This window comes from Dysidea avara, chromosome 10 (assembly GCF_963678975.1).
Source record: "Dysidea avara chromosome 10, odDysAvar1.4, whole genome shotgun sequence".
NCBI lineage: Eukaryota > Metazoa > Porifera > Demospongiae > Dictyoceratida > Dysideidae > Dysidea > Dysidea avara.
In genome coordinates, this window is record NC_089281.1 from 5,680,063 (window position 1) to 5,692,432 (window position 12,370).

Genomic DNA, 12,370 nt, shown 5'->3' on the forward strand with positions numbered 1-12,370 from the left:
AATGAAAACTACTGCACACATCAGACACTTGAGCATTCAACATATCGAAGACAAAAGTATTCCTAAATAACATTGTTGTGTGACTGGCTGGTCATCTATCATAACAGGCTGATTTTACTATTTGATCTATGCAACAAGATATCAACTTTAGTCTTTTTGCTGAGCCCTTTTTCTTGTTAATAACTCTGGGCCAGCTGCCCAAACATTTTAGTAGTGCTATGAAGCCCTTTAAAAGCTGGATCAAAAAAGTTCTTTAATACAAGCAAGAACAAGTGAGTTATGAGACTTTAAAAATATCCCATACATTTAGTATAGACTATTTAGGCACCAGTAGTGTTGGCGCATTACGTAATATTATTAGGCCACTCCAATTGGTAATTATGTTTCTGGTCCACTGCCCACATCCTTTTTAGGAGAGTGTGAATTTTCAGAAATACATGGGTAAAATCCCTGCATCAGTTTTTTGAAAAACCTGGATTTCAGGAACAATATTGGGTTACAACAAGTATGCTAAATCTAACTATCTAAGTGTCATAATTTGTATTCTATCAGTGAAAACCTGCAAGAAATGGACATAATGCATAGTACAGATTGATATACTCTAATAGAACAGTCAATAAATCACAAAATACTCTAATTGAGCAGTCACTTCATTGTTGCTTTGTTGCTGAATTCCACCCGCCCATACCTAAAACTGATTTTCAAAGGACCAGAAACATAATTACCAATACAAACGCAGGATAAAACTATGCAAAAATAAGTTTAGGCACTAGGCCTTTGTTCACATCCATATCCTAACTCATGTTCCCAGTAGCTAAGTCTAGTTGTTTTTTGAATATAGAAATGTTTGATGCTGATCACATATATATTCAGGAAGTGAATTCCAACAATTAGCTAATGACTCTTTGAGTGAAAAAAAATTATGGCGAAGTGTTGTTCTTGACTGTTTTTTATAGAGCTTCATGGAGTGTCCTCTGGTGGGCTGAAATTGGTTCAACACAAATAACTGTGACCATTCAATGTTGTAAGATCCTTTCAAAATCTTACGTGTTTCTAGTGTTAGGCAAGTTACTTTGTAAAAGTAACTAGTTACATATTACTTGCAACTGAACTATTTAGTTACAGTTACATATTATCCATAAAATAAAGTAACTATAATAATTTTACATATTATATTACTTTGTGTCCACAGCCTTAAGCTGTCAAGTGTGAAACTACCACTTTATCACGTGACATGATTGCGTTGTTGGACAATGTGCAAATCTTAGTTATTTATTTATTTGTAATGTACAGGACTCAGAATTGGGTATATGGTACATGTAAACATGCAAATGATTAGTTAAATAAGTCATTTTCTAAAAGTGCTTTGAATTTGTCCAAGTCTGGTGACGTAACAATATATTCTGGGAGGGTGTTCCAAAGTCAGATGGTGGAGGGAAAGAAGGAGTGTAGGTACGTGTTAGTTCTGGCTGCCAGGAGTATGAATCTCACACTGTGACTGCGGGTGATTGTAGATGGTTGTAAGTAAGAAGCTGGTAAATAAGCTTCATTCAGTAGGCTTCGTTACTTCGTTGTGGCTAGGCGTTACTCAGAGGATAACTAACTAGATTAGTAACTTCGTTACTTGTAACAATAATATTACATAACATTAGACTCGTTACAGTAACTATATTACTTAGGTGACACGTTACATTAGTAAGTAAAGTAACCTGAGTTGTATTACCCGTTTTTATAGTGTATTTCGTTATATTACTTAGTTACCACAAAAGTAATAATATTACGTAACGCGTTACTTATGTAATGTGTTACTCCCAGAACTGTGTGTTTCTATAAGGTCCCCTCATTGACGTCGACAGTACAATGAATATAGTCCCAACTTTTGCCATCTAGTTGTGTATGGAAGCCTTCTGATTCCTTTGACAAGCTTTGTAGCTCTCATTTGCACCTTTTCAAGCAAATCTGTGGTAAGGACAACACAGTATTCTAAATGTGGCCTCACGTATGTTTTGTACAAAAACACGAATATATCCTTACACATGCTTGCAAAAGTTCTCCTTACCATACTGAGAATTCTATTAGCATTTGAGACAGCTTTCTGACAGAGGCTAGATTCCATCTTGTTTGTAGCCCATGCACCAAGATCTTTCTCATAAGTTACATCATGTAAATTTGTAAAACCCCCAGGTGCAGTTGTATCAGATACGTGATAGTTAGAGTGTGGCATTTTTCCAATGTGCATAACCTTGAAATTCAAATTTAGGAGCAATGGTCTAGACCAGTCCTGAAAGTTATCCAATCTTGTTGAAGCTCAGCAATATTGTGAATAGACTCAATAATTGTTAGTATCATCAGCAAAAAAATTCCAGGTCACACTGTATAACTTCCACTACATCATTAATATACAGGATAAAAAGAAGTGGTCCAAGTACAGATCCTTGTGGGACACCGCTTGTTACTTCAAGCCATTATCTCCATTCATGACTACCCATTGTAAACGATTATGGAGAAAAGCTGTCAACTACATCAAAAGTTTGCCACCAAATCCATAACCAGCTAGTTTTCTAATGAGCCTACAGTGAGGCACTGAGTCAAAAGCTTTTCTGTAATCTCAGTAAATGACATCAATACCATAACCATCATCTACTGCACGGGTCCAGTTCTCATATGTCTCCAACAAATTAGTAAAACATGACTTCTTAGTCACAAAGCCATGTAGGGATTGAGTTACTATGTCACTGTCCATTAAATAATGCATTATCTCGGAATTTAATATGGTTTTCCAGCAGCCAATTCCTATTCAGCTTTTCTGACATGCACAGTAAATGCAACCATTATCTTATATACCTCTTTTTATTAATGGTCATAAAAACAGTGATATCTACCAGTTTTGTTTGATAGACACAAATAATTAGAAGTGAACATGAGGGTCAATTGGCACATCATCATGAGTTATACAGCTGTACAACAAAATAATACTAGAGGACTTCTACACACTACATATAACATTATAGATTTTAAGCATGCGTTGATGATTATACAGAAGACACTAATTGGGACAGTTGTTATCATGCCGACTTGGTTTGATAGGTGTATTTACTATGTATACCAATGAACCCATATATGTACTATATCTCATATTAATGTGTATGCAAGCAGTTTAGTGAAACTCACTGTTATACAATCACATGCAATACCATCCATATACACATGAACTAATCATAAACCAATTATAAACTATTCATATTAATATAAACACTGTAAAATCATTTAATCTGAATCACAGTCTCCAAGATCACAGTCACCGCAATCACATCCTCCGCAATCTCAATCAAACCAGTCACAGTTTCCACCCAAACAATTAAACACTTCCCAGCCAGAGCATGGACAGTATAAGGAATCGCATGCACATTTAACACAACAGCATTGTTGAAAATCTTCTCTGCTAGGACAGCTGTTACAAGTACACCTCTCATCATTAAACCATGATGAAGGAAATAAGCAGTGAATAATGCATTCAATCAAACAGCTTTGGTCATCATCATCACCATCATGTTGGGTTGCTGTAATATCTACTTGACTGACTTGTGTATTGTCATATACTGTCTGTGGTTCTTGGGTATAAGCTGTATACGTAGTAGGAAATACGTATAATGTATTTAGACTAACTCATTTAGCAACAATCTCTTTAATAAGACCACTTTATTATTGTATTAAGTCAAGTAGGTACCTAGATATTTAGGTTCTGAAGGTAGCTGTATTTAATGAAATTACATGTAGTTATACATTAAAATTAGAGTAAAAAATATACATGATACATGGGCTCAATAAAGCGATGGCCCTATTAAGTGAAGTTTCATTGTGTATGGCTAACAGATATACTACAAACGTACACAAAAAATTGGAATTTTCAACTAGAGTAGAGACCATAGCACATCAATAAAAAGTACTGAAACAAGCTGGAGTAGTGAATCACAGTAAAACAATAAGAGGTGTTATAATATCCCTACTGTGCTCAAGATACCATAGTAGAAATGCACAGTAGGGATATACTTTGTTGATGCGCCACAGCAAAATTCAGTGTTTGGAAGTAGTTTAAAATTTGTACCTGCTCTAATAGAGCGTATATATCACTTCTCATTGTTTTACTGTGATTTAACATCATGCTTGTTTCAGTACTTTTTATCAATGTGCCATGGTAGTTGAAAATTTCAATTTTTTGTGCACTTGTTTGTTAATTTTTTTGTAAAATTATTATGACTGGTGAACCCATGCATAGCTACCGCATCAAAGAAAGAAACAGCACCACACACCCCAGCTTCCAATTATCACCTGAAAAGTGAAGTATCCATTACGCTTTGATGTCAGCTATGTTCAACCTGTTAGCTACACAGCATTATGAATCAAAATCTATTCGAACAGCACCTCTACAATTAACGTAGCCACTATGAAATATACAAACGATTTCCATTATGAAGGGAAGTCATCATGTGCTACCACCAAATCAACACCTTTTGCTGTCAGCCAAGATGAATGGGACACAAAGGAGGACACTGATAAGTCCATGAAGAATGCACTGTACCAAGAGCTCATAATATTTGTATGGTACAAATATTATGAACTCTTGATTGTACGTACTGCAGTTTGCCAAAAGGCACCTCTTGGGCTGAAGCAACGTCAAACAGTGAAAAAAATTTCAAGGCCATAGCCCTAGCGATTATTGAGTTACGCCTCCTACTTCAAATTTGTGCTGAATCCATCCATGCATCACTGAGATATGTATATTTGAAGTTCGTATTACTTTCTTTTTTTTCACCACTTGGAAAATTGCCAAGCTTTATTCAATATACTTCAAATTTGAAGGACAGTAAGAGTATGATGCGACACATTTACAGTCCAAGTTTTATACACATTAGATAAAGAACTAGGGAGTTATGCCTGATAACAGCTAAGTGATTGTTACATTGGAGTATTTATATTGCCTGGCTACTTTATTAGAGTATCTCAATCTTTTCATCAAAATCATAATTCAGACCATTGCTACAAGTGTTGCAATCATGTGAGACACTAATACTTAACTAAAATAAAGGTTTAAAATGTGTCCTGTTTCATGATAGATTACAGAATCTGGAAACCTGAAGTTTCAATTTCTCAGTGGTTCAGTCAATAAGCAACTTCGAACAAAAAATTATTACCTACCAGGCAAACTAGTTAATGGAATGAGTTTAAAATAGGTACAGTATAGTATTAGTATTACTGGAGTTATTAAAGCTTCCTTCCAGCATTTGGGTAGTACTGACCATCCATAGGCGATTCTAAGGGGGGGCCAGGGGGGGCCATGGCCCCCCTGTTAAAAAATAACTTATAAAAAATCTTGGGGAAAAGTTGCTGCATTGTTATTTTTAGCATTTTTCATGCTTTTAGAACAAATTTTAGGCTGTTTTCAAGCCTTTAAATTGCAAAAATCCTGCAGCTTCTGGGGGTTGCAGATCCCCCTGAAAATTCTACTTTATACTATAGCCAAACAACAATAGTTATGCTGTTCCCTACTTGGCCCCCCCTGTAGGTCAGGTCTAGAATCGCCACTGGTACTGACCACTCCAAAGATTTGTTGTACAGGATAGATAAAGGACCACTGAATTCTTGTACAGATTTTTTAAAAGGAAAATAGTGGCCAGCTCTCTGGGCCAGGAACTTCATTGGAATTCAGCTGGGTCAGTTTGTCAAATACTATTTCTGGGATAATTGTGATGTCTGTAAGTAAAGAATGGAAATCATCTAATTGCACTGGGAGGCTGATGTACAGTCCTCCTTATTAAAAATGCTAGTAAAAAGATTTATTGAAAACAGCTCACACTTTCCTTGATTTGAGTCAGCAATAGAATTATCATCACGTCTTTTAAATGATTTAATTGATGGGCATGTCTTGAGATGTGAATTTACATATTTTCGAAACCGCTTGATGTTACTGGTTCTGTTGGATGTTAAGTTACCCTCACATTTCCTACTATGTGATCTAGTCAAATTATGAAACTTGTTTCTAGATTAACAATAATATACTTGGTAATCTGATAGACTTAGTACACTGATATTGTTCCACAACTTACATTCTGTGTTCTTTAGATGTAACACTACTCGTATCATAAATAGTGAAGTAGCTTAGCAACATTATTGTTACAGGGTGGATAAAAGCACCATTTTTAGTACACAAGTTCTTATATATTATGGTGTACTTTTCAATATTAAAGGGGTGTCCACCAAACCTAATTATGAGTGGGCTGAAAACAAAATGGCCATCAAGTGGCTCCAGTATAGTACATTTACGGATATATATCATACACTTGATTATGGAGTGAAATGCACTGATATACATAGTTTTTTATTAATTTTTTTTTCATCTTACAGTATAATACACATCTGTAACTAAATACAAACCTAATAGTGTCTAATCTCCTTCAGCTACTCCTTCTCAGGTTGTGTCTTCTTCTTCTTTCTTCCTGCAGTGGCTGCTGGTTCAGCAGTTGAAATGTCTGTGGATGATGAATAATCTGCTGATATGACCATATTGGTTGCAATACTGATTTCCTGCATGCATGCATGCGTGAATCTTATAGTTAGGTGGCCAAGAGTATTATCATATATCAGTGGACAAAGCGCACCAAATTTGCATGGGGTTTCTTTAGCACCTATGCAATGTTTTTAGCCTAGGAACCCTCTGGGGTCTCAAGTACACACTCATAAAATAAATTAAATGGCTGCCATTTTAAAAATCAATGAATGCAAAATGTTGCACTGTTTTTATGAGAAAATAAAATATTGATGTAACCACATGTAGTTTTTTAGACATCAGAAACAGGAGGGAGGTGTGGTCCACACTTTAATAGACAATGACTGCAAAGATATTAATTAACACGTAATACTCGTTGTCAAATACTCTAATAGAACAATCATCCTGTTCATTATTTTAAAACTTGCATGGGCATGCCTCCAGCGTTAATGCATGCATGTCGGTTCTATATGCTAGACCCTCCCCTTCTTTACTGCCCCTGATGCAGTTAGTAAATTAATAAGATGTGTACAATTACATGGGAAGGCTTGGTTGCTTGAGGGTTGTACAAACTGCCTTACAGTAAGCAAGAACACTAGGTTTAGTTCACCACATGATGGTTTACTCATCCCAACACATAGCAAAAATTCAGGTGTCAATACTGCCTGTTATACCATATTTATGTCAGTATTGGAACTACTACTCCAAAATACTACCTGGACTGAGACAAAAACTACTAACCATGTTGAAGTAGAAGTAGAATTTTGAAGTAGAATAGAAGTGTTAAACCGGTTAAATTAATTTAATTTAATTCAATTTGAACTAACTAATATTTAAGTTCATATTTCAAGTTCAATCATCACTCCTTCACCTACTGTAACATCAAACGGTTATTTTGGTAAGTACACACTGATCCACTGCATTGGGTGGTATATGGACAGTTAAACCAAGTGTATGAATACAGCTAACAGTGGACAATATAAATAATTACATTACATTTAAGATTGATGAGATATCTGCAGATTTGTAAAACCATGAATTGGTCCCTACAGTATGACTTAACGTCAGTCCTTTAATTGAACTGAACTGAATTAAATAGAAGTAGAACTTTGCTTCATTGTGTATAACACTACTGAAGGTTAATGGCTGTCAAGACATTGAAATAGCTCAGAGCATTCCCTTCCAATTATCCTGTACCATTGAGCCATTCAATTTGCCATAGAATAGGTACGTAAGTGATTTTCAACCTTAAAATGACATGCTTAAATTTCCTCTAATTTTCTTCTGCTATAGCTCATCTTAATTGCTATTCACTGCTCTTTCCAAATCTGGTTCGGAATCTGAGGTACCTATATCACGTGTCGCAGGTTATTACGCCTTTTATTGCATGCTCCCAAAATGCCCAATACAAAATGTATGGGGGAAATTTGCTACACCTGGTCGGTTTAAGCCATTTTTACATGCCAAATTTTCTGTGAATTGGACTTCGTTTGGCATTATTGTACTCACAGCGAGTTGCTCTACACGCATCAAATTTGGAAAGTTACTAAACAGACTCAAGGTATGCGGTACACGATAATTAGTTTAATTTTTAATGGTTTTTCAATCGAAATGTATTGGACATGCCTGTTCCACCTGGCATTTTTGCCATGAACAAAAGTATAGCAAATGTCCCCAAACTTCTTGATATGAAAACCGGTGCTGGCTTTATAGTCACTTCAATAAATAAAACCATACCTATAAAAATTTAGCTAAACTAATTAACTATAGTCTACTATATAAACAATTAAGTGGCTACGTATATACTGTAGTGTCTGTCCAGCAACATCAATAAATTGCAATAGATTGGGGCAATGAATTCTAGTCATTAATTACTGTTACTATAAAAGTTTATGAATTTGCTGGAGCTATGGCATGCCATTTGTTTCAAAATTATGCACTGGCTTTGTACCTAGCTACAAAGCTATAATTATACATAGTTAGGTATAGCTATGATAATGCCTTAAAGCCAGGCAAACTTGATTAATTGTTTCTTATCCTCGCCCGCATTCCTTTTTACTCCACTACCTCTAATTTCATTATTGCTGTTATCAATCATGTGCACACTTATTTTGATGCTAAGAAGGCTGGCTTTCATTCTGTAGCACAGTAATAATGTCACTTGCACTTCAGAAACGGTGGTAAAACATAAGTACTAGTTCTTAAAAGGCTTTTAATTAGCTAACCTTTATAGTAACAGACAACTTGATTTGGAGTATTTTCTTTATGCACCTATCAATGTAATCCCCGGCTACCACAGATACAGGCTGAGGTGGGGGAATGTGGGGATTTACATCACTGAAAATTACAATTCCCCTTCCCCACCTACTGAGGAAGTACTGGTGATGCAAACCCTGACCGATTAAGTCTCAACTTGCACACCCAGGAATACTGCGGCCAGGAGGGGATTTGCACAGTCATGTGGCATTGGTCTAGTGATGAGTTGATTCGAATAGATTTTGAGTGAAAGTAGTAGCTAGCAACCGAGACCGACTCCTTCCTAAACTGAAAGCACACCAGGCACTTTTGCTGCATGACTGAATTTCTTTAGTGAAGACAAATCCCCACTATATATGTCGGGGAAATTTAGCAATCAATTACCCCCACCATCCCCGACCTTTCCCCACCCTCAGCCCGTATCTGTGGTAGTCAGGCACTACATTCACTATAGGCGCATTAATAATGAATACATTGTAAATTCAGAAATATGAATGTTAATGACCCTACATATAAATAAGACCACTTATGGTCACCTTTTATTAAGACCACCCATTTTACAAAGACCACCTCTTCACATTGTAACTAAGTTCCAAACATCTATTTCATGACTTTATCGAAGTAGGCTATAGACTAGAAAACCAGCCTTATTGTCTTTGATACAGTAGGTTAGGCCAGGCAAACTTGATTGTTTCTTATCCCCACCCACATCCATTTTTACCCCACTGCCTCTAATAATTATTTCATTGTTGCTGTTATTAATCACTATCACATGTAATGACATGTTTTGATGCTAAGAAGGCTGGATATCATTTGATAGCACAGCAAATGTCGCTTGCACCTCTGAAAGGGTGGTAAAACATAAATATTATTTCTTAAAAGGCTTTAGCTAACCTTTATAGTAGCAGACAGCTTGATTTGGAGTATTTTCTTCAATAATGAATATTGAAAAATGACCTCCTGCCCACATGGAAATCCAGATTTTTGTGGATGAGGAACAAGTAATCAAGTTTGCCTAGCCATAAAATGTGCTACACTTCACTTGCATAGACTATTGTGACTTGCCACATCTAAAACCAGATAGAAAAAGTGCAACAAAGTTCAGCTTGCCTTGTTTAGAATGATTTTTCCTATTAGAGCATGCAGTGTAACCAACATGTTAGAATAACTTTAGTGGTAATCACTTGAACAAAGAAGAAATCTTTTAAAGCTAACAATGTTCTACAAAATATTACATGGACTGGCTGAGATCTTTATCCATTGACTACCCAGTGGCGTAGCCAGGAAAAAATTTTTGCCGAGGCAAAGTTTATACATTGACCAAATTGAGGGTCTACTTCTGACTCAACTGATCCACAAATACTTTTAAGTCAATTAATGAATGGGACAACTTATATACCCACTGCAATAATTGATCACGATGATTTAAGTCAGATGGGTGGTACAGCATTTGCAGGTTGACTATCTGGTTGGATGGAGGAAACTGTTTCAGAAGACTCTGAGTGTTTTTCTACATGTCATAAGTAATGCTCCATGCAACATAGATATAATGATACAGTATATACCATACTTCAATTATCAGATTAGTTTAATTGCATGCAACACAACTTACTCCGGAGATATTTTGAGCGGTCAGGCCATCCATGGACTGCAAGTCATGTACACTACTTTTTATTGATCTGATGTGATGTTTAAGTCAGAGATAATTACCTCTTTCATGTGATGTTTAACTGCATGTGCTAAGCATGTCAAGCTAGGGAGTCTGGGGTCAAGGAAACTTTTGAAAATATATGCTTTGAAATGGCATGTGGAGAGGGCTATTTTTTTGATTGTAACTACTAATGCATTATATGTATGATCAATTAGCTCAATGTAATGCCATGCAGTTGACTCATTGGAACTTTTGAAAAGTAATATAAGGACAATTAACATAAATGTAAATGATCAAGCAGTGTAATGAGAACAGTGGCTATAATCTGTATTGAATGCTTTATTAGAGTATATTACGGTGACTGCTCTATTAGAATATCTCGATTTTTAAAAAGTTTTACAAATTCAAGCTACACAAAATAGAATCTATGGCTGTAGTACTAAGCAGGGCTGCAGCCTATACCATATGGTGACATGGTGCTTTGCATGGTGTTGAACCACTTTTCAGCTATTGCGGTGCAGTAAATAATGCTGTCTAGTATTAACGTTTGAGTAGAAAATCCGGGGTGCCAAAACTCAGGCCTGCTCAGCCTGTTCTGTTGAGCATTTTTAAGCTGCCTCAGTTGCCTCAATTGTAGCTACGCCACTGCTACCTGTGGACATAATCAGCATTTGGTAATTCCTTTCTCCAGAACTGAATCCTATCTGAATTCATTTTTACCCTCAACCATCAAATTATGTAACGAATTACGTACCTCAATCAATAGTTGAACTGGACAACCTTAACAATTAGATTATCAATTTTGTCAAAGACATGGGCACACAGAAGGCATTGCAATGATGATTTATCTAATCTCCCCTCCCCATTGCCTATCTAGCTAATTGTGCATTTTTATAATCCTGTGAGTTCTATACACAGTAATAAATAAATTAATAGATACATTAGGTTTTCTGTTGAGTGTATAATATACGTACCAGTGCTATACCACAATCTATTATACAAGTACCAATAATGTTTCCTTACACTATTCAGCAAAACTGCAGTATGGTAGGATATATGCTATACTACCTTAAAAGGAGTCCTCCTTACAAGAGAATCAACAATTGTCACTATTTTACAAAGTAATCAGCAACTTGCTAGCTATAGCTACCAATTCCCATCCTTCTTCACAATATTACAGAACCCAAGACAATCCCATTGAGATCACTTTATCTTACCACAAGTAGCTATGTCTGGCTTTTATTGAAGAATTATTAAAGATTGGTTAGGACTGTTGATAAAAATACTCGGATGATTAGCTAGTAGCTCATGTATAGTCTAGCAAACTAGTCTTGCATGGCTAGACCACTTTTTTGAGTGATGGTCGGCAGAAAAATGGCAAGTATTGGCAAGGTGCAAATGACATCTTTAAGATTTCTAGCACACACTAACTAGAACAGCAGCCATAAAACAGTTCACACCTCATCAATATAATAGTTCTTTATTTGCCATTCTGGCCAATTAGCTAACATCTCCAAAAACTGGATAGTAGCCATGCAGAACTGGAGTTACACCAGATTCGTTTTTCCGCCAACCATCATTCAAAAAAAGTGGTCTGGCCACTAGCAAACTGAGTACAGTAATTATGGCACTGCATGGAACATGCCCGCATAATACCTGAAAATGAGGAGAATGATTTCAAAGTAGCTATCCCTTACTAGTAGCTTACCTGGAAAGTTATAGAACACCTTGATAATCAAGAAAAAAAAGAGCACTTTTTATTGGTTCTGTAGCTATGAAGCTTAAATTAGTTTGATCTATTGATGCATGCCACTTCCGTACCCCTAGTTGCTGAGAAGATTGCTACTGGCACTTCACCTAACCTGGGTTTTGAGAAACTCTTGAGTTCACCATGCATTGAATTCACCAATTTTTCATCA